Below are 23,774 nucleotides of genomic sequence, written 5' to 3'. Positions count from 1 at the left end.
CTCAGATATTACCGTGTCTGAATTTTGAGCTGTGGCTAGACATTCTTTTAAGCCACTGGAAATATTTTATGGCTTATTTTAGTTTATAGCAGAACTGCTAGCATTGAAGGGGTATTTTTGTTTTTATGGCGTATTAACATTAAACCAAACTTTATGTTGTCAGATATGGATCTAGTGAAATCTATACCTTAATTCTTAAGCAGAAAAAATTTTATTAAACATTTAATTTTTTATTGTATTTGAACTTGGCGTTTTCAGCAGGCTTTTAAAGATCTAATAGGTTAGAAAGTACTTCAGTTGTTTTCTACACCTTTGTGTAATTGAGAAGACTTAGTTTCTTATATTCTTTTCAGTCATTAGATGTGCACTTATCCTGATCTTTATAGTTCATATCTAATGAACTTTGGACATAGTCATTATTCAGTTGAACTTCATTGTCATTCTGTAAGTGTGATTCCATTTTCACTTGTATGTGTTGAGTACATGCATGTATTTTGAGGATCCATTGTTATGATACTCTTCACATTTTAAAGTGTTAAATATTAGTCCTTTATAGAAACTTCTCAGGCAGTAGAAGTGATCTTTAAATATTACTTAGTAAAATTGCTTTTCTGTTATTACCAAGTTTAATGTTAAGCTTAGTAAGATTACAAACTTGTAATTAATGCATTACTGTCAGTAAAGCCTCCAATACGGCATCATTGGAAGGACGAGTAAAGAGAGGCTTCTAAAATCTCAGGGCTTGGACAAATGGAGATGTTACTGAGACCGCTCGAGAAATTCGACGATCAACGGGATGATGATGATGATGATGATGATGATGATGATGATGATGACAGTAATGGTTCAGTCATTGTTGCCAGTAGTTAGATTTGCCTAAGATCTGCAATTTTTGTGTAGTTCTCAAGGAATTTACAGTGTAGGTACAACTTAACAGTTGTTTATTCTTAGAATACAGATTTTCTATTCAAATTTTATGTTTCAAATGATGGTTTAATAGGGAATTTCTTTTTGTGTAATCTCAGCATTATAATCTATTTTTCAGATACTTTAACAGTTGGCCTATTCATTACTGATACACTAAAATTAACTGAAATTATGTATCCATCAAATCATTTTCTTATGACCTCAACTAAGTTTTTGGTCCCAATGATTTAATATTTTCTAGATAAATTTGAAGCCCTTCTCTTAATTTTAAATATTTAACTATCCAAATTATTGTAGTTGTTTAAATGTCAATAATTATTTTAATTTATGTAATTTTAAATTTTACATACAATTTAATTTATGTAACATTTTTAAATGTTACATAAATTAAAACAATCACTAATACTTTTATTTGCAAAAAGGACTTTAGTGATTTGGTGTTTTTTTTTAAGTATAGGTGAAAAGATGAAATATCTTTAGTTCCTAAGAGAATATGGTATTTAGATAACCTCTCAGCTTCACTTCTTAGAAACTTGATTTCAGATTTTTCATTTATTTTGGCTTTTTTTTTTCCCATTGAATCGGTGAGATACAGTTACAGAGTAGTTCATGATTGGGTTTCAGTCATATAATGAACAATGTACTTTTAAAAATATGAGCTAAGGGGGTGTGTTCACAAATATTTTGAATAGATGTGATATACCCATAAAAATGGTCTAATGAACCATTACTTGGATTTAAAAATAGATATTTTCAAATGACTGGGGCTGGAGAGATAGTACAGAGATTAAGGGACTAGCTTGCCTTACTTATAGTGAATCCTGATTCAATCCTGAACTCGAAATGGCCTCTTAAGCACCACTGGGTTCACTTCTAGCCACAACCAGGCATTGACCCTGGGGACAATGAGGTGTGGGCCAAAACTCAATGAATAAATTAATGACTATATATATGTAAGTTACTTTTAAATCTCTTTTGCCTTTTTGTGTGAGATCAATCTAGGTGGATCTACCGTTTGATTCAGATAGATAAAACCTTTGAAAAAGCAGGCAGTAATATCTTAGACTTTGCAAGCATTATGATCTCTGGCACTACTTAACTCTGCTATTGTAGCACAGAAGTCAGCCATAAGTGGTACCCAAAGTTATGAACATGACTACTTATCAATAAAACTTTGCCAAAAAGAGGCAGCACACTAATTTGGTCCACAGATCATACTTGATTATTCTCTCACTTAGATCTCTAGTTAATAATGTTAAACCTTCCAAATTTTATCCATGTATATATCCATGTATCCATGTTTTCATTTGTATAATAGACTAATTGAAAGAAGAGTTTAGAAACAGTAGTTTTCCTCTGTGGAGGGGATAGGGGGTAACCCTTCCCCAGTGGTGCTAAGGGTCAACAGGAGCGCTGTCTACTAGTGCTTGAGAGATTATGCAGTGCCAGGGTTTGTTTAATTAAAATGCTGCGTTGTTGCATCTAGGAGGTTGGACTACTAAGAATCTGCATCAGCTGAATTACTTAGTTTTATTTCCATTCTTAAGAATGATGGGGCTGGAGTGATAGCACAGCAGATAGGGCGTTTGCCTTGCACGCGGCCAACCCGGGTTTGAATCCCAGCATCCCATATGGTCCCCTGAGTACCGCCAGGAGTAATTCCTGAGTGCAGAGCCAGGAGTAACCCCTGTGCATTGCCGGGTGTGACCCAAAAAGAAAAAAAAAAGGAATGACAGTCATATTTCTAAAGGAATTATACCTCTACATTCTCCGTTGATAATATAGTAAGCAGTTCAATAGTGATGATGTAGACTATTGTGAGTGATTGGTGTTGCGGGGCGGGGAGAGCTACCAGGCATTGCTCGGGAGGCCTTTGGGACTATTCCTGGTGACACTCGGCTAACTGAACTAGTGGTTCAGTGCCAGGGTCTGAGGATATTGTGATTCTGGACATCACCAGAGCCACCCATGTTGAACTTGGGGGCCTCAGTTTTGTATAGTAACTTCACCTGCCCAGTGACATCTGATTAAAAGTGTTCAAATAGTGAAAAATGAAAATAAACAGAAGGAATCATGGGAAAAATTGTTTGTAGGATGAATTTTTTGTTTGTTTTCTGGGCTGTGGATCAGAAGTAGGAGCTTTATCTCCAGCACCATGAAAATATAAACTAGGTTAATCTTGTTTCTTTCCTTTGGCAAGGCATGATCATCTGACTGTTGTGCTTGTATTTGGGCTTGAGGAAGGCTGTTTCCTATAATGAACAATGTACTTTTAAAAATATGAGCTGTGTGCAGCAGACAGACTTCTGTTGTGCTTCCAGTGAGTTGCTGTGATGTTCACCAATATGTAAGCCAAAGTCTGTGCTTCTTGGCTGTATGTTCAGATATCTTGCAGTAGTCCTTACAGGAGTCATACACCTAATTGGTGTTTCTGCAGAGTGAACAATTCAACCCTAGTGAATACTCCTACTGATGAGTGGAGTATTCAGAGACTAGGAGCTCAGAAATTTTCACTCGCTAGTTTTAGAAGTTGGGCTCAATCTGAGAATCTGGGAGGATCACATTAAGGGAAAGAAACTAGCTATGATGATTATATAGGACTATAATGACAGAATTGTAAGTTTGAAGTTTCAGAAGAATTGCTAGTCTTCCTATCAAACTATTATTAAATGTTAATGCATGCTGGAATTTTCTGGAATATATGAGGAAATAGGTCCAGGTTCTTGGAAATGCATTGATCTAAAAGTTTTTAACTCTGCCTAATAAGACTGAATTGTGTTGGTACTTCTACAGTTTAGATAATATGTAAACATGTCTATAAGCTCCGGGATATTTAAATTTAAATATGTGCCATATGGTAAGATAATGGAGTATAGCAGATTTTATTTTTGTTTTGAAATTCTGGAAAATTCATTCACTGGAAGAAAAAAGGTGAACTAAGAGGTAGTACAAGGGTAGAGCACTTGCTTTGCATGAAGCCGACCCCAGTCTAGTTCCCAGCACTCTATATGGTCCCCTGAGCATCACAAAGAGTGCTCCTTGAGCATAGCCAGGTATGACCCCCCAAAGGAAAAAAGATAAACAGGAAAAATAAGAAAAGCAGGGTATGGTAAAAATGTATATCATAATTTGGAACCTGAGTAGGACAGATCAATGTTTGAAGAGATTATAGACAATTTTCTAAATTTATGAGGTTGGAGTTAAGCTAGTTCTAATCAAGCAGGTCTAAATTGCAGATTATACTTAGGCACCTATGGCAGAAATAAGTAATTGAATTAAATTGCTGAGAGGGGCAAATTGTCAAAGAGCCCTTGTTCTAGCTAGACAAGGTAACTACCTAATCCAAAGACTGTAAATAAAAAGGAAAGCTGAAGTGGTTCTTACATCACTTAACTACTGCTGTTGTCTGGATACAATTTTGTTCCTGAGTAGATAAGCAATAAATGTTTCTAAATTCCTTCTGAAAACTTGGAGGTTTTTGGAGCTTTTGATCTCTTGGTACAAACTATATTGAAGCTTGGAGACCCTGAGGTTAGTCTGGCTATTCTGGCAACTCCAGTTGGAACTTGGAGACAGTTCAACCACTTTCAGCCTTGGAGAAATGAACATAGAGAACAGTAACTAAGCAGTAAAGATCACCTACTCATTTGGTAGTTACTGATATACCTACGGTCAATACTCAAAATTCCTGTGAAGAGGTCTGGTATGACAGAAACTACTATGAACAAGCTATTTAGGAAGAAAGTTTAATTGCAGGTTCCATATTGGGGAGAAACTTGAAAATTCTTACAGGTTTCATCTCAGTATCTGCGAACACTGAGGAGATAATTCTTGTGTTAAATATGGAAAGGTATTTTTTAAATAACCTGAGTCTAGAGAGGTATTACAGGAGTTTAGGCTTAAGTTTAAGCAAGGAGTTTTCCTTGCTTACGGCTGACTGGTTCCATCCCTGGAAACTTGAAAGCAGTGTAAGGAATGAGCCCCAAGCTCATACTGGCAGATATGGCCCACAAACAACAAATCTTTATACACTGTTGTACTCACACTGGTGAATTCAACTTTACTTGCATGTAAGAAAATTCACCCTGGGACCATAGAGCACAGTGGTGTAGGGTGCTTGCGTTGCACATGATTGGTCCAGGCTCAATCATCAGCAAGCCTCCCACGAGTAAGCCCCATGTACTGCAAAGTGTGGCACAAAAAAAAAAAATTCATATTTTACACTGGCAAGAGGTTATACATAATAGATACAATGATTACAGAAAGGCATTTGTCCAAAAGTATGCCAGAAACTAAGTGTCTATCAATCACGCCAAAGCTTAATGAGCCTTTAGTGATTCCAACTTCTCAAATCTTTGTGTAATCCCCTATTTCATTTCCCCAAATTGGTCTATGTGACCAGTGGAATACAAATGAAGGCATGTCATGTCCATTATTGTAAATTAATTATAAAAACCTACTTTCTTCCTTGGGTACCTACAATACTTTTGCTGTGTATGTATGAGCTCTTGCTCGGAGGGAAGCAAATTGTCTTGTAACTGAGGAATGGCATATGGTAAAGATCTGAAGTTTTCAGCAACTAAAACTACATTTAACAATTATGTAAATTTGTTTAGAAGCAAATTCTTCTGCCCCAACTGAGCCACTACCAGATTTCTGGTGCTCAGAAAGGTAATATTTTAAGGTGCTGTATTTTGGGGTTAATTCATATAGCAGTCAGCTAATGAAACTGCATATTAAAGTTTGTACTGGAGCAAGGATGGCTCAGTAGCAAAAATCACCCACCTTGTAAGTGTGAGAGCTAGAGTTCAATCCTCGGTATCATCCACATGTGCTGAGTGTGTCTCCTGCAGCTCTTTTATGTAGTAGCCCCAGTGCCACTGCAAAAGTGTGCTGCTGTCTCTTCTTACCACAGCCAGGTGTGCAAGCATCACAAATTGCAGCACTGTGTCCAGGTATAGGACCACTGGCAAGTACTATGTAACCAGGTGAGCACCACATCCTAGCATCATCTTTAAAACAACAGCAAAAAGTGGGAAAGAATTTGTTGCAGTTTTTTAAATTTTTTTAGTTTTAAATAAAATCATCATGAGGTACAGTTACAGAATTAAAAACTTTCGTGCTTATGTTTCTGTCATAGAATGATCAAGTACCCATCCCTCCACCAGTGCCCATTCTCCACCACCAATGATTCCAGTGTCCCTCTCACCACCCCCAGCCCGTTCCCCCTCTCCCCCACTAGGCCTCTGTAGCAGGGTATTCCCTTTTGCTCTCTCCTTTTGGGTGTTGTGGTTTTTAGTACAGGTATTGAATGGCCATCATGTTTGACCTATAGTCTGAGCTCACATCTCCCATCCCGAGCGGGCCCTCCTAGCACCCTTTATTTGGTGATCCCTTCTCTGAGCTGCCTTTTCCTCAGCATGTGAGGCCGGCTTCCAAGCCATGGAGCGAGCGATCCTCCTGGTACACATCTCTATTATTCTTGGTGTCAGTCTCGCATTCTGTTACTTTATATTCCACAAATGAGTGCAGTCTTTCTGTGTCTGTCCCTCTCTTTCTGACTCATTTTACTTTACATAATACTCTCCATGTTGATCCAGTTATACGAAAACTTCATGACTTCATCCTTTCTTACAGCTGCATAGAATTCCATTGTGTAGATGTACCAAAGTTTCTTAACCTGTCATCTATTCTTGGGCACTCGGGGTTTTTTTTGTTTGTTTGTTTTTCAAAATTCTAGCTATTCTAAACAGTGCTGCAATGAACACACAAGAGCAGATTCTACTGCCTGTCATTTCTACTATGCTTCTTTACATCTCTGGGATATATTCTCAGAAGTGGTATTGCTGGATCAAAAGGGAGCTCAATTTCTAATTTTTTGAGAAGTGTCCAATACAGTTTTCCAAAAGGATTGAACCAGTAGGCATTCCCACCAGCAGTGAAGAAGGGTCCCTTTCTCCCCACATCCTCACCAACACCGGTTGCTTTTGTTCTTTTGGATGTGGGCCAGTCTCTGTAGTATGAGATATCTCATTGTTGTTTTGATCTGCATTTCCCTGAGATTAGTGATGAAGAACATTTTTTCACGTGCCTTTTGGCCATTCGTATTTCTTCTTTAAGAAAGTTTCTGTTCATTTCATTGTCCCATTTTCTGATGGGGTTGGATGTTTTCTTCTTGTAGAGTTCAACCAGTGCCTTGCATATCCTTGATATCAACCCCTTATCAGATGGGTATTGGGTGAATATCCTTTCCCATTCTGTAGACTGTCTTTGTATTTTGGTCACTGTTTCTTTTGTTGTGCAGAAGCTTCTTAGTTTCAGATAGTCCCATTTATTTATCTCTGTTTTTACTTGCTTGGCTAGTGACGTGTCATCTTTGAAAATGCCTTTAGCTTCAATGTCATGGAGGGTTTTGCCAACCTTGTCTTCAATGTACCTTATGGATTCTGGTCTGATGTTGAGGTCTTTAATCCACTTTGACCTGACTTTTGTACATGGTGTTAGGTAGAGATCTGAGCTCATTTTTTGCGTGTAGCTATCCAGTTTTGCCAGCACCATTTGTTGAAGAGGCTTTCCTTGCTCCACTTCACATTTCTTGCTACCTTACCACAGATTAAATGATCATATATTTGAGGGCGTGTGTCAGGATATTCCACCCTGTTCATTGGTCTGCGGCTCTGCCTTTGTTCCAGTACCATGCTGTGTTAATAATCCATGTCAAATGCTTTCTCTGCATCTATTGATATGATCATATGGTTTTTTTCTTTTGTTGATATTATGGATTATGTTGGTTGATTTCTGAATGTTAAACCATCCTTGCATCCCCAGGATGAATCCCCACTTGGTTGTGGTGTATGAATTTGTTGCAGTTTCAAGTCACAATTTCATCAGGAAATTCTCAAAATAAAAGAAATATTCAGTGAGTGGGAAATCTTTATATGCTATATAAAATCTTAATGTAAAAAATCATGAGTGAGAAGTTTTATCAAATAGACTTCATAGAGAATTTAGTAGAGGTTAGGGATATCAACTGTGGTAACTTCTCTGAGAAATAACAGCAATTTAAATTTACAGGAGAAGTAATTTCTGTGGGCATATATGTAAATATATATGAAGGCCTTCCTAACACATCCCGTTGCTCATCAATTTGTTCAAACGGGCACCAGTAACATCTCTCATTGAGAGACTTACTGTTTTGGCATATCCAATACACACGGGTAGCTTGCCAGGCTCTGCCGTGTGGGCTCCATACTCTCAGTAGCTTGCCGGGCTCTCCAAGAGGGGCGGAGGAATTGAACACGGCTTGGCCATGTGAAAGGTGAACGCCCAACCGCTGTGCTATCGCTCCAGCCCTATTCACATGACCAGAGTAATTATATTTGAGTTACTGTTAATGTCACAGTCAACTCTGGCAAAGGCCTTAAAACTAATTCCCATTTATCTGAGAATAGATAATTGAAAGGAAATTTATTAAATTATTGCCAAGCAGCTTTACAGTAACTTGTGGCCCAGTGTTAGTGTTATCAAAATGACTTGTATCTAGTAGATTTTGCATTGTAAGCTATTTTGTTTGTAATTTTACATAGAATTATTTGAGAAACATCAAATCAGCAACAAAAAATAATTTTGAAAGCCATTCAGTGCCCTGTAATGGTAATTGATTGGGTTCTGTCATTCAGAAAAATTTGAGTTGCAAAAGTGCAAAATATCATTATAAAGAAACTGAACTACTTTGTGGAAGGGCAAATCTATATTTCTGAGAAATTAATGGAATTTACAATGGATTAGTCTAAGAGTTGATGCAGGTTTACTGTTGATACTGCTGATTCAATAAAATAATAGACTTAAATATTTTCCATAAAGGACCTAGTCATAAGAAATACAATGAAAAACTGGGAGTTTTAAACTTTAAAAAACACTATGCATTTTACCAATCTGTCCTATACATACTTTATCACTTGGTAAAGCATTCTACTTCAGGTTCTGAATTTTTCCTCAACTCCCTGGAAAATTATTCTTTAAATTTTTCCATGTAGACTACCCATAGACTTTCAGTCTCATCAGCGTTGTTAATTCATCATTGATTCCTTGAACAGACAACTAAATTTTTTATAGCATCTTTGAAAAAATAGTACTTAAGAAAAACCACTCAAAATCATTGCATTACTTTTCATTTGACTTTGTGCTACCCAGTATCCTGATATTTTAAGCTTTGATCCTTATTTTTGCCAAAAGGCTAGTCTTTTTGGGGGGTCGGAGAGGAGTTATTTCTTTTTAAACCACTCCCAGTGGTTCTCAGCCCCTTGGTGTAAACCTGACTATTTGGTGCTCAGTGCCAAGTGGTGGGAGTGTTGGGTGTTGGGGTCGAGTTCAGGGCCTTGTATTTGCAAGTATATATTCACTACTTAAGTTATTTCCCTCACCACCTCTCCCTCAAAGACTGAATTTATGTTTCTTTGGGGACTATACCCACGGTACTCAGGGCTAGTCCTTGCTTGGTGATTAGGATCCCTGCAGTGTCAAGGGCCATGTCAGTGGTCAAACCTGTGCCTCTTGCATTCAAAACATGCAGTTCAGTTTGTTGAACCCCCTCTGGAGTATCTCTGCTCTAAATTTAACTTAACTAGCTCAGATATTCTACACAATCTTTTCCAGAAAATTAAAGAGCTTAGTTGTTTCATTCTATAAAGCCAATTTTCTCCTGATTATAGAAAATATTATCCTGATTATAGAAAAAAGTAGAAAATATTAGGGAAAATGCCTAAAATTTATAAAACTCATTAATTTTTTTTTAGTTTTTACCAAGTTTAGCAAATATAAAAACATGACTTGATATGAGCAGTGCACAGGGTTATAAAAACATTGAAAACTACTGTAATAACATTCTGAATTATTTGAATGTTATTATTTGAATGTTACTGTCATAAGTGAAGTTAGCACAATAAATAACTCCAGAAACCATCCTTCCTCAGAGAAAGGATTATATGTGAGTATAACACCTAAATGGAATTCTAAAAGAAACACAAAAAGTACCAGTTTTCACATAGTTGTGTTCTTCTCAAACTACCTTTATCTTACAGTAATTTGGATTCCTAGTGTTTTTCAGCTTTTCAATTTAGGATATCTAAAAAAAAAAAAAGTAAGACAAAATAGTTATAAAACCTCTGTTGGAAGGCTATTGAAAGATGAAGAATTCCAGCCAAGTGTTGAGAGAAAGCTAGATGGCCCTGTATTGAACCACTTCTGTTGTGTTTTGTTTTTGAGAATTCTGTAAGAGTAGAATTTCATAAGATAATTTCTGGAGAAATAGTACAGCAGTTAAGGTGTTTGTCTTGCACATGGTGACCCATGATCAATCCCTGGCATCCCATTTGATCCCCCAAGCACTGCCAAGACTAGTTTCTGAGTGTAGAGTGGACATCCTGAATATCTCAGTGTAGCCACACAAAAAAAAAAGTTCATTGAGCTATCTCTGACCACTAAATTTAATTGTTTTAATTGAAAGTTTTTAATGTTTTAAATAATGTAGGAAATCAGACCAATTTTTTTTAATGATAAAATCACAAACATTTACAAGGGCCATATCAAAAATCAAGGATACAGAGAGTAAAAGGAAATGGATAATATAAACAACTAAATAACATATTTGAAAATTTGAGTGAAACATCCCCAAAAGTATACTCTATTAAGTAAAACATGAAAAGATTGAATACAATTGTATTAAAATATTCTAGTAAACTCAGCTTATACGTTTGTTTTGTTTTGTTTTATGGGTTTGCACCCGTCAGTATTGAGGTTTTTCCACCTGGCTGCTCAGGGTTCACTCCTGGGGCCATATGTGGTATCAGTAATTGAACCAGAGTCGGCTATGTGCATGGCAAGCAGCTTTAACCTCAGTATTTTCTTTTTTTCCTTTGGTTTTGGGGTCATACCCAGTGGTTCTAAGGGTTTATTCCAGGCTCTGCACTCGTGTAGGGTTGCATCTTGCAGGCTCAGGGAATAAAATTGGTCAGCTGTGTGCAATAAAGTACTTTACCTGATGTATTTTCTCTTCAGCACCCATAATTCTTGTATTTTTCTCTCAAGCCTAATTTGTTCCTTTTATATTCACACACAGGCTTGCTGGCTTTTCTATGAATTTTACTAAATAAGGAAGAAATGACATGAATCTTATGTAAAATCTTTAGTAGGAATAGAAAAAGGAAACACCAATAGATTTTATGAGGTATAATTTTGATGAGTAAATTCAGCAAGCAATCTCATTCATAAATAGAATTCGAAAATCTATTTACCTGTATAGAGGAAGAAAACACATAGCTGTAGATTTTTTTAAGGCATTTTATAAAAAGATGTGCAAATACTAACCGTTGGTATTACCAGAGAGAGAGAAAATTTTAAAGTGATAGAAGGTTTGATTCATTAGGAAGAAATAGCAATTTTAAATGTATAAGAGCCTACTATCATAGTACCAAGTTAAATATAGTAGAAAAAGCACCTTCGACGTACAGGGAGAGAAAGCAAAGTTCACAATCTAGATTGGAGATCAATATCATAATGAATGAAAGAAGTAAATATCAGTGCAGGTGCTAAAGACAAACATGATTAATGACATTATAGTCACTAAAGATACTTACATTAAACTTTTCAAAATTGCATATATGGTGAACCAAAAAGAAAATCCAAGGAAAATTCCAAGATACTGGAATTAGAATTAATTCTCTGGTTCCATTAGAATTAGATAAAAATCATTAACAACAAGGGAATCTCTGTGTTTGGTAGCTAACCATATATTTCATGAAGTTTTATGGTAGAAAATCTACCTGAAAAATATTTTGAACTAAAAAATACTGAAAATGGCATTTTACCCCATGGGGGTTAAAATATGTGTGAGATAGCTACAGCCTTGCTTAGGGGGAGATTTATGACTTTGCATATATTATAAATAGGATTTATAGCTTTGAGTGAATATATTATAAAACCTGAGTTATCAGCAGGGAGAAAAGGAGAAAATATAATGAAGTAGAGGACAAATGTACAGAGGAAGGTCATAATTCATATCTATGAAAAGTCAGATAAGCAAAGTTAGCTATATTAGAAAATCACCATATGACAGCATATGGGTACAAGGAATCTGCAATGGAAAAAAACAGCATGTGGACTTTCTGGCAGCTCTCAATAAGGAAAATAGCTATTTTTATTTATTTTTGTAATAGCTGTCAAACAGGTGAGTCATGTACTATCCTCCCACTAGAAAACATACCTGGTCCTACAGCATAGCTCTTTTCAGTTTTTTAAGGGGTTGGGAGCAATGCCAATGCAAGACACAACGTTCCAGAGCACCTGTAGGAAATAATCAGGTGTTCTGAAGGAGGTAGAATATTAGGACCTAAACAAGTCTGCATTTACAAGAACCATCAGAAATATTCTTATGAGAGGGGCACAAGTATTGAAAAGAGTTAGGTGGTAGCTGTTCTCTCCAAGTGAGGGATGATAGTAGAAGAGGGGCGTCTCGGAATTGAGCTTCTTCACTGCAATTGGGTGATAGCATGCTAAATAAGATGAACCCTAACGTGCCAGAAGCTATAGGAAGCCATGACCGTAAAGACATACAAGGCCGGAGGTTGACCCAGAATTGATGGGAGAATGCAATAGAAAACAGCTGCTCTGAGCACAAAGAGAAAAAAAAAAAACATGCGGAGATATTAAAGCATGGTATCCCTGGGGGCAAATTCCATGATGGTACTCTTCAAAATCTTAATGATTAAGTGTGGAGGAGCAAGACTCTAAGTAACCCCAAGAAAAGGTAAAATCCTCTATCCAGACCCAGAACTGGCAGACTAAAAATATAAACAGGTGTTCCGAAGAGGAAAGACCAAACAATACTCCAGCCTGGATATCTATGAGATTGGCTCAGGACCATCTACTAGGATGACTGGCACTGCAGAAAGAATAGGAGCTTACACTTTTAAGAGTATTAGAGCTAAGTTAGAAGGAAGAAAAATACCAGATGATTTCACATATCTATAGTATACAGAATAACAGGACACGGCTATGCAAGGTATCAAAGGGTGATAGCAGATTACCCTGATTCCTAGATGACAGAACTGAGAAGGAGAGGGGAAGGAAAGAAATCCAGAAAGGATATAAGAGGCCAATGTGATTTAACCGGGTCAGGAGGCAGAGGCCGCAGACACATTAGTGGTATAGAATTGAGGTATATCTATCTGAATCACAGTATCAACAAAATCGAAAGCATGAGATCCAAATGGCAACAGTCAAACTCAAATATATGATCCTGAGTTACGGAGTACAGAGGATGGGACACTCGCCTTGCATGTAGCCAACCAGGGTTTATTCTTTTGCACAGTGTATTGTCTTGGGAACCTCTCCAGGAATGATCCCCAAGCACAGAGACAGCAGTCAACCCTGAGTAATACTAGGTGTGGCCCCCAAACAAAATTGTCAAGGAGGCAGGCTTGGGGGTGGATGGGAAACTGGGGACATTGGTGTAGTGAAGTTGACATTGGAAGTGGGATTGATGCTAGAACCTTGTATGCTTGAAACCCAACTATGAATAATTGTAAATCATGGTACCTTGATTAAAAAAAAATAAGAATATTAGAATTTGGAGGGAGGGCAGACAGTAGTACAGCAGGTAAGACACTTGTTTTATATGCCACAGACGTGGATTTGATCCCCTGCATCCCATATGGTCCCCCAAGCACCAGGAGTAATTCCTGAGTGCAGAGGCAGAAGCAACCCCTGATCATCACCTGATTTGGCATAAAATCCAAAACACCACCCAATTAGATCTAGGGCTGAAACGACAGTACAGCAGGGAGGGCATTTGCTTCGCACGTGGCTGATCTGGGTTTAATCCTCAGCCCTTTATGATCCCCTGAGCCCACCTGGAGTGATCTCTGAACACAAAGCCAGGAGTAAGCCCTGAGCACCACCAGATATGGCCCAGAAACAAAAGAGTCTAATTGACGTTTGATACATAGAAACCAAAAGCATCATTATCACCCCTTTATTAGAATGAGAGTATATAGGGAGAGGCCTAGTATTAAATGGAATCCTGTTCAAAGTCCAGCTTACAGTGGCTCCACTGTTTCTATAGACCAGTCTACTATTTGACTGGTCATAAGTGTATAATTGGTATTGACATGTTTGGTTGTTTGAGTAACCCCCATCTGCTACAGGGATTGTGTTTAGATGGCTGCTGCAGCAATGAAAGACTGTTTGCCAACTTCTGAGAGTAATGCTGGATGACAAACTTCAGCTGTCAGTCCTCTCGAGGAGTTATACTTTGCCCAGTATCTCTAGGAATAGCCTGTATCCAATTATGTGGCTATACATGCTCAGCCTCTTTACCCTAACTTGGAATAACTCTAAGATGTCAGGCCTGTTTCAGAGCTCCTCATGAGGGTGAGGAGGCCTTTATTGTGATTATATCACAATTCGCCTATCCCCTCTGTTCAGTATTACTATCTTTTATTGGTGTCTTGGAACTGGTTTGCACTGGATTGTGGGAGCAAACTGTTAGATTTTCAGGAATTTTAGAAGCTATTTGATATCATGTCAACATGCTAAATGGAGTATTAAGACCAAAGACATTAGCAAACCCTATGAATCTTCCCACTCTCCAGAGAGCAGGTTAGTAAACAGTTTGCTAGCCTCATCTTGGTGTTGGTCACAGAGCACTTCCCTTTTAACCTCTCACATGCTAATATGTGTAGGAGATTGCTTCCTAGGAAAGCTGACTTTTGATAGGTAAGTAGCAACAACTGAAGTTGTTTCATTTAATATTTAAAAATAATTCCTGATGGTGGTACTGTGTGGGCTTTGCACTGTCCCCATGTCTGTGTCGGTTTTCCTCCAACATTCCCCAAAGTGAATAGATGTAGTTAATTGGATGGTAAACTATCCGTGTGTGTGTGTGTGTGTGTGTGTGTGTGTGTGTGTGTGTGTGCGCGCGCACGAAGTCTGTGATGGAAAGGCTCTTGTTCAGGCATCATTCCTGCCCTAAGCTGTGGGGAAAGACTCCAATCACCTGCGATCCTAAACTGGAAGAGGCAAATTGAAAAATGAATTAATGAATATTGATTGTTATTTAATATAAGAAACATTTTGGGGGAAAGATGTTTCTGTGGCCAGAAATATGCTATAAGAACTTTTGTTTGTACCCATAGCCTATAGTACAATCATTTTGTATAACATGACACTTCAGGGACTGGAGCGATGGCTTAAAGGGCTGGAGCTGAAATTTATGTTAATTAAGCCACATCCAAGTATGAGACATTGGTGGTGCATGCTACTCTCAATGTGTTAAAACATTATTTTGTGGGGGGCAGAGAGAGAGTTCAGGGGATAAGGCACTTGCCTTGCACGTGGCTGACCCAGTTTTGATTCCCTGCACCTATATAGTCCGCTGAGCACCACCAGGAGTAATTTCTGCACAGAATCAGGAGTAAGCACTGGTGGATGTGGCCCTTCCTTCCCCCTAGAAAAGACACTGTTTTGCAAGACTGGGAGACAGCTCAAAAGAATGGAGCATAGGCCTTGCCATGCAGTACCCCTGGGTTCAATCTGATGCCAGATGGTCCCTGAACACATCAGGGAATGATCCCTGCACTACCTGGTATAACCCCAAAACAAAAAAAAGAAATGAAAATTTTAACAAATTAGTTACCAAGAACCTATCAGTGATGTTAAGTGAGAATGTATGCATTTAGGTAGTAATAGATCTTTATATGGATACATATAAAGATACATATATTTATAGCAATCAGATACCAAAAAATGCACTTGAATGATGGTACAAATTAAGTTAAAATTTTGTAGGGAAAAAAATGATTAACTTGCCTAGGTTTTCTAAGGTCTCATCTGGCTTCAGCATTGAAAGATTTATATACAGGAAACCTCAGTCTCAAGTAAATGAGAGTGGTTGTTTGGCCACCCTAGCAGAGAAGGTTCGGTTTCAGTTGTTGTATTGACTTTCTGAGTTAAGAGCAGGTGTTTCAGGCTGGTGACTGCAGTCAGCATAGGCTAGATACATACGGAAAGAAAAGGCATGGTTCTACCTTCTGATCAATGCAGAATCAGTCTCAGTAGAAGAAAAAAGTAGAAGTTCTGTGGTCAGAGTGATAATACAGTGGGTGGGGTGCTTGCCGTGCATGCGGCCAACCCAGGTTGGACCCTCAGCACCAAACATGGCAAGGTGTGTTCCCCTTCACCCTTCCAAGGAAAACAGAAGAGGCTGTGGGCAGACAAATAGAGAAGAAACAAAGGAGAAACAAACTTTGCAGTGTCTGGTCATGTACAGAAAATGATCAGGGTTACACTTGGGCTTCCATTAGAAGATGAAGTCTATGTATGCCCATTTCCTCATCAGCATTAATATCCAGGAGAATGGGCCTATTGTTGAATTCTGAAATTTCTTTGGTGAAAACTACATCCAGGCTCAAAGGGCTAGAGTTTTTATAGCAAAGGGCTATACTTTTCCATCTGGGAGCCACAAGTTCATTCGCTAGCACTGCATGCCACCCCAGCACCATCAGAAGTGAAACCCTCCAGGAGGAACTCCAAATGTTGTTGGGTGTGGCCAAGAATTTTTGTAATGATAAAAATAATTATAGTGTTGAGATGAGCTCAGCTGTTGCTTATTGAGTGTCTCAGGCATAGAAAGGCTTAATTCTTCGTAATAACATAACACTGAACTTGTATCAAATTCAGCAACTTTGATTCAATAAGCCACAACAGTTAAAAATAAGGATGCCAAGAAATTTTGATATGGTATCTATGTTTTTGTGTAGAGACAGTTAAGCAGTCTGATGAATAAGATTTAAGTTTTCTAGCTACAGAAATAACAAGATACATTCAGAATGATTCTACATACTTCTCAGTGTGCCTTAAAGATACAATAACAGATGTCAGAGAGATAGTACAGCAGGTAAGACACTTGCTTTGTACATGGCCAATGTGGTATTGATCCCTGACACTCCATGTGGTCTCTCAAACACCACCAGGAGTAATTCCTGAGTGCAGAGTTAGGAGTAACCCCTGAGCATTGCCAGGTATGTCCCCAAATCAACAATAACAAAAAAAAAAAGGAAAAGAAAGGAAGATACAATAACAACCATTATTGATTTTTCAGGGGGCAGTTAGGTTTTTACAAATGCTATCTATAAAAACATTTCACTTGTATTCATGATATGAAAGTCTAAGCTCTAAACACATTTATTGTTTGTGTTTTATCTAAGGGCACCATGACAGGCATGCAAGGATAAGTCCCTTCATGAGTATCCACAGCCATGTCCTTAAAACGTTTATATGAAATAGGCAACAAACAAGGCAACAAAGATTGTCTTGATTCTGATTCTCCATCCCTGAAAAAGGAGGTGGGGGTTTTATCCTTAGAAGATGATGTCCTGATGAAATAAATATAATGTTAACTTATTAGAACTTTGCTGAAGTTTCCATAATAGTCTGGGTGTAGGAGTGAGCAAGGCTGAGACCGTCACAAACAATGTGCCTGCCTTCATTTCCATTTCAGCATACATCTGGAGCCTTCCATTCGCTCAGTTTAGGTTTTTGGAGTCTCTTTCTATTCCACACAGCTTTTCTCCTCTTTTGTTTAGCTATTGTGTGTCATAACCAATGTTGCCACCCACAAATATTCAGTAGGTATACATTTATGTTTGTGATAAGCAAAAAAAATAAAATAAAAAGTATTGTATTTATGGTTACCTGACCACTTTCTGAAGAAAGTGATTCATGGGAACCGGAAGAGTATGAGTTTATTTAATTTTTCATTGAGACAAAATTGGAGAACCTAAAATGTGTTGCCTAAGATATGAAGAAAGGTAGATTGGAGGCCTTGGAAAGGTAAAGTTAGCTACAGACTGACCAGAGGAGAAGCAAGACACCAGGTGGCTGAAGGCCTCAGAGGAATTTTCAGAGAAGCTAGAAGGTGGGCAGGGGTTTTGTGGTGTAAGTAATATGCACTCTGTTGAGGTAAGCCGTCCTTATCTCCCCCATCTTCCTTCTTGAGACCAATTAAAATCTCTATTACTCACTGCTCCTTGAAGAGAGACTGGGTTTGTTTGCTTCTGTTTGCTTTATGCTGTTTGAGGTTGTTGGAAAAAGATGGCAAAACACTGAATCCTTTGAAAAGGAGAGGCTGTCATAAAGACACAGCACACTTTGTGCGTGTACAAGGATTCCTCTTGCACGTCTCAGACCTGCCCATCCCTTCCCTCTTTCCACAGGGGCCTCTCCACTTTGGTTTTACTATAGTCCTGCAAAGGTAGTAGAGGCAGTAGGGGGTGGAGAAAGGAAAGGCCTGGGGATGAAGCCAGGGCTTGAGAAGATTCCCTACTCCTTACAGCTTTGTTGGAACAGGCCTTTTTCCTGCACCTTCTCCTTTTCTGTCTTCTCTCCAAACTCGTCTTGTGGTGTGGCTGGTAATGGAGGTGTGGAAAGGATGAGGATGAACAAAGAAAGGAAGGAAATGCTGTTCATTATGTCAGTGCTTTTGCACTGAATCTTTTATAGACTTAAATTTAGATATATAGATTTCTGCTGTTATAGAAAGTTATTTATAATTTACAGAGGAGGACCTGAAAGCCAAGAGGGATTCAGTGCCGAGTCACAGAGTTGGAGAGTGGGCAGGTGGTTCTGACGTAGTTTGTGCTGTTCCCTCCACCTACGACTGCTGTGCTCGGGAGAAGAGTGTGGGACAGTAAGGGAGCCTGTGGGTCAGGGTATCAGGAAGGAGGAGAAACCTAAAGATGGTCAACATTTCAACCCTAAAATCACAGGGTCCAAAGATGGGACTGCTTTACCTGAAGTCCTCACCACTTTAGCATTCTGTGAGGTCTATTCCCCTCTGGGTTCTTAGCTCACTTAACACACTGAAAATTACTGCCTATTCCCTACGGAATTATTACACTAAATTTTGGGGTATTTAGTACTATGGTCACTATACTTTGAGGTTAAAGAGGATTTTTCTTTTTTGGCTTGATAAATCTTTCCCTCAATTGATGTTCTTTGGGTCCCTAAAAACTGACTTAAAAACAAACATGAACACTGGGAACTACCTACGTTGTGGTTTATGTATACCGTAGGTTTTCGTGGTTTAGAACAGGAAAGACACCCGCCCTGCTCTGACCACTGCCTACCAGTTTACAACAAACAGCAGCTTTTATTCTCATTTTGATCATGATCCAATGTTTACTACCATAACCTACCATGTGTATTTGCATGTACACACATACATATATACATGTGTCACAACAGATAGCAAAGGTTTCTAAGCAATACTTTCTTTTGCTATATATAATGTGCTCTAATATTTTCTTTCTTTTTCCAGTATTTATCCTTACCAACTCATCATGGTCATAATCTTCCTGAGCAGGCAATTTTACAGTCCACTAATAAATTTAGGTTCCACAGTTTAAAAAAAAATACTAGTGTAGAGATTCTGGACGCTAAATATAGCATGCTATCAATGTGAACTCAAGAATTAATTTGTCAAATTGAAGTCAGTTATCAAAGAGGAAAATACATATCTTTCTCAAAGACTTATTTTAGTTTTGGTTTTTGGGACTCACTCAGGAGTACCTGGGTAATTTGTCCAGCTCCATGCTTTGGGGAACATGTGATATGGGGAATCAAACCTTACACTTACAAAGAAATTGAGCTACATCCCTGGTCCCAGCATGTATTTTTAAATAGAACAGGCAATTTCATAATAGTATCTCTCTCTATAATAACACATGTGAATAATACATTGAAGGTAAGGTTTTGAGTGGGCAGTTAGATACTTTACTGAACCATTATGTATTCTTACCATGTTTATTCACAGCCATTTCAAAATTAGTCATTTTTTTATAATACTAATATAGACTTCAGACGAGCCTCACACATGGGGGAACTGGTGGAGGAACCCAGGTGTGTGGGGCCTGGGGCCAAGATCTCCAAGGCTGCTCAGATCGGAACTGGGCCTTTTCCACCCAGATCTCCAATTTTCCAGTAGCTAGGCAGTCACACCCAGAAACTGTCCCCGGCACCGTGTAATCTCATCAATGGCCAACATTTAGAGACTATAAAAGCAAGCTCCCAGGAGCGGGATAGCCTGGTTCTATCTGATAGCCTCGTTCTATAATCTAATAGCCCAGTTCTCCCTCTTGGAGAATCTGGCAAGCTATAGAGAATATGTTGCCCTCTCAGGAGGGAGCCTGGAAAGCTCCCCGTGGCGTATTCATATCCCAAATACAGTAACAAATATATACATACCTCTCGGAGAGCCCAGCAAGCTACCGAGAGTATCCCACCCACACGGCAGAGCCTGGCAAGCTACCCGTGGTTTATTTGATATACCAAAAACAGTAATGATGGGTCTCATTCCCCTGACCCTGTAAGAGCCTCCAATCATTGGGAAAGATGAATAAGAAGAGGCTGCTAAAATTTCAGGGTTGAGTGTAAAAATAGAGACGTTACTGGTGTGCACTCGAGTGAATCGAAGAACAACGGGATGACAGTGATACAGTGAAGATAGACTTAAAAATATGTTAACCTGTTCCCTGGAAATAAGCCAAGAAAGCAAAACTTACTGAGAATGAAACTCAAACCATCAAATATCATGTTTATAGCTTTTCCTAGGCCAGGAGCCATGATAAGTATTTTTATCATGGATGAGTTTTATCTACATAGAAACACATCATCTCCACCAACACTGAAAAAGAATAGGCAAAGTATATTGCTCTATAATAAACATTCTTTATATGTGTGTATGTGCGGGAGTGGGGATTGGGCCACATTCATGGTGCACAGATCTTATTCCTGGTACTTTATTCAGGGATCTTCTTGGTGGGGCTTAAAGGACTGTGTTGGGTGCCAGGAATCAAACTGACATCAACTGTATGCAAGGCAAGTTCCCTACCCACTCAGCTATCTTTCTGGTCCATAATCATTCTTATAAACACTACACAGACTCACACATTTTCTTTATTGGGTTTAGTGATTCAATGAACAGTTCTATATTTTTCAGACGAGGAAAGCAAGATGAAAAAGGTCTAGGCTTGCTCTCCAGTACCACATAATTCCTCAAGCATGATAGGAAGTAGCCTCTAAGCACTGTCACATGTGTCCCCCAAAATTCGAACAAAAAAATACCAAATTTATGGTGTATGTAAATCTGAGTTATTCTGACTTCAAAGCCCATGTTCTTATACAGTTTCAATAGCTTCTTCGTCATTTGGTTATTGATTGAGTACATGTGAAGAAGTCCACAGTGCTATGAATTTTCACTACTCCAGGAAATGGCAAGTAAGTATGAAAAACTGATGTTGATCCAGTTTTGATTAAGTTGGGAAAAAATCCAACTCCAAAGTCAATGTTGTATTGTCTGAAACATGAATTTCTGAGATTGCATCAAGAGAAAGAAAGTAAGTAGTGGGGACTTGTTCAAACAAGAAATTTGATATAGGACTGGGGATATGCCTCAGCAGCAAAGTATTTGATGCCCTGGGTTCAACTCCCAGCATCCCGAAAAGGAAAAATAAAACTTACCGTAATTATTCATATTGCCATCCATGGTTCATTGATAGGTAATGTTCAGTCTTTTCCCATCATACTTTCATTTTTTTTTAGTCTTTTTTTTTTTTGTAATGGATCCCCGTGAGGTGCAGTTACAGACTTACAAACTTTCATGGTTACGTTTTCATACTTTCATTCTTTAAACTGTTTAATTTGTCTTTTGGGGCTGAAGAGTGAAAAGTATCTGCCTTTACATTTGGCCAGCCCAGGTTCCATCCCCAGTACACATAATGTTCCCTGAATCATGCCAGGAGTGATTCCTGAGTACAGAGCCATTAGTAAATACTGCTTATTCAACCCCTGCCACCAGAAAAAAGAAATTATCCTTCACTACATCATTAGAGACTTAACATAAAATATGGGAACTCAAACAATCATATCTTTTTATTTATTATTTTTGGGCCGCATCTGGTGGTACTCAGGGCTTACTCCAGGTTCTATGCTCTGGAATCACTCCTGGTGACTTTGGGGGACTACCATGGATGGTGGAGATTGAACCTGGGTTGGCTGCATGCAAGGCCAGTGCCCCACCTGCTGTACTAGTGCTCCAATCCTGACAATCCTATATTTTGTGGTCAGGAGTTACTCAAATGATTTGGGGAAGATAAGATTACCCTTCTTTGGTGTGAACCTGAAATTCTCAACCAGCAATATTCTTTAATTGTATCACTTATTTTACCTGGGAAAAATATATACATATTTTTTTGAGGTGGTGTTTGGGCAACATCAGAGATTATTCCTGATTCTGTGCTCAGGAATGACCCTGTCCTTGCTCAAAGGACCATATATGGTCTGAGAACTGAACTGCAGTTGGCAGCTTCCAAAGCAAGCACCTTAACTGTATACTGTTTCTGTGGCTCCTGGAATATATTATGTATGATGTGGGATACATTATTTATGATGTCTTTTAACAAGAATTTTCATTTTTAGTTTGTCATAAAGTTTCTTTACACCTATGATTAGATGTCTCACTAGATCTACATTGCTAGGTTCATAGTTGATTTTTGCGAGTCTCCCCCAGGCAAAGTAAGTACTTAGCCATATCTCCATCCCCATCCATCATACTTGACCCATCCATCATAATTTTAGTATTGTTTTATTTCTAGGTTTATTAATTATCTTTATTTAGGCATTGTGATTTATAATACTATTGTTTTGTTTTGTTTTTTTTGTTTTTGCTTTTTGGGTCACACCTGGCGATGCACAGGGGTTACTCCTGGCTCTGCACTCAGGAATTACCCCTGGCCATGCTCAGGGAACCATATGGGATGCTGGGATTTGAACCCGGGTCGGCCGCGTGCAAGGCAAACGCCCTACCCGCTGTGCTATCTCTCCAGCCCCCGTGATTTATAATACTATTATTAATTATCTGAGGTACATGGTATTCCACTCTGCACCCACCATCAGTGTCAGCATCCTTGCACCACATTTCATTATCTTTATTTCTTTTTTTTTTTTTTTTTTGGCTTTTTGGGTCACACCCCGCTCAGGGGTTTACTCCTGGCTCTATACTCAGGAATTACTCCTGGCATTGCTCTGGAGACTATTTCAGATGCTGGGGACCAAACCCAGGTAGGTCACGTGAAAGGCAAATGCCCTACTCATTGTACTATCTCTCTGGCCCCTCGTTTCATTATCTTTTTATTCCTGTTAAATAAATTCCCACTGGCAAGAAATTAGCCATCAATCTAATAGTGGGTCTCTGTACATATCTGACTTTTCTGTTTGCCACTGAGACTGGCCCAGAAGAAACTAAAAAGTGGATTCAAACTTAAAAACCAGGCTCTCTTCTGGCAGAGAAAGTTGTTTTGATCTTGTCCTTCCCACCTTCCTGCCACCACTTCGAGGACAGATCAAGACAGAATCCTTTGGCTTAGGTTTACAGATAAGTGGAATGTGTTTGAAGGGGCCGCCTGGAAGGCAATTATTGCCCACTCTGGTTTCTACCAGTCTGCAAACCACCCTCCCTAAAAATGTGCTTTCCTGTTCTTGTTTCTATAAAAAACAGCTTCTTGTGATGTATTGACAGGGCGGCTGCTCGAAGGACATGAGTCCTTCATCTTTCAAACTGCCTGCATGTTGCCAGCAAAACTTTCTCCACCCATCATCGTGTTTCTTGATTGATTGCTACTCAAGTGTAACTAGGGCTTTCTACCCTCAACATGAGTTTTGTCTTTGATAATCTGCAGTTTCAGTTTATTATGTCTAAGCATACATTTCTTTTCATTTATGTTGCCTATTTGGGG

This window comes from Sorex araneus, chromosome 3 (assembly GCF_027595985.1).
Source record: "Sorex araneus isolate mSorAra2 chromosome 3, mSorAra2.pri, whole genome shotgun sequence".
Taxonomy (NCBI): domain Eukaryota; kingdom Metazoa; phylum Chordata; class Mammalia; order Eulipotyphla; family Soricidae; genus Sorex; species Sorex araneus.
The sequence above is the reverse complement of the archived record's forward strand: the minus strand, read 5'-3'. Positions refer to the sequence as shown.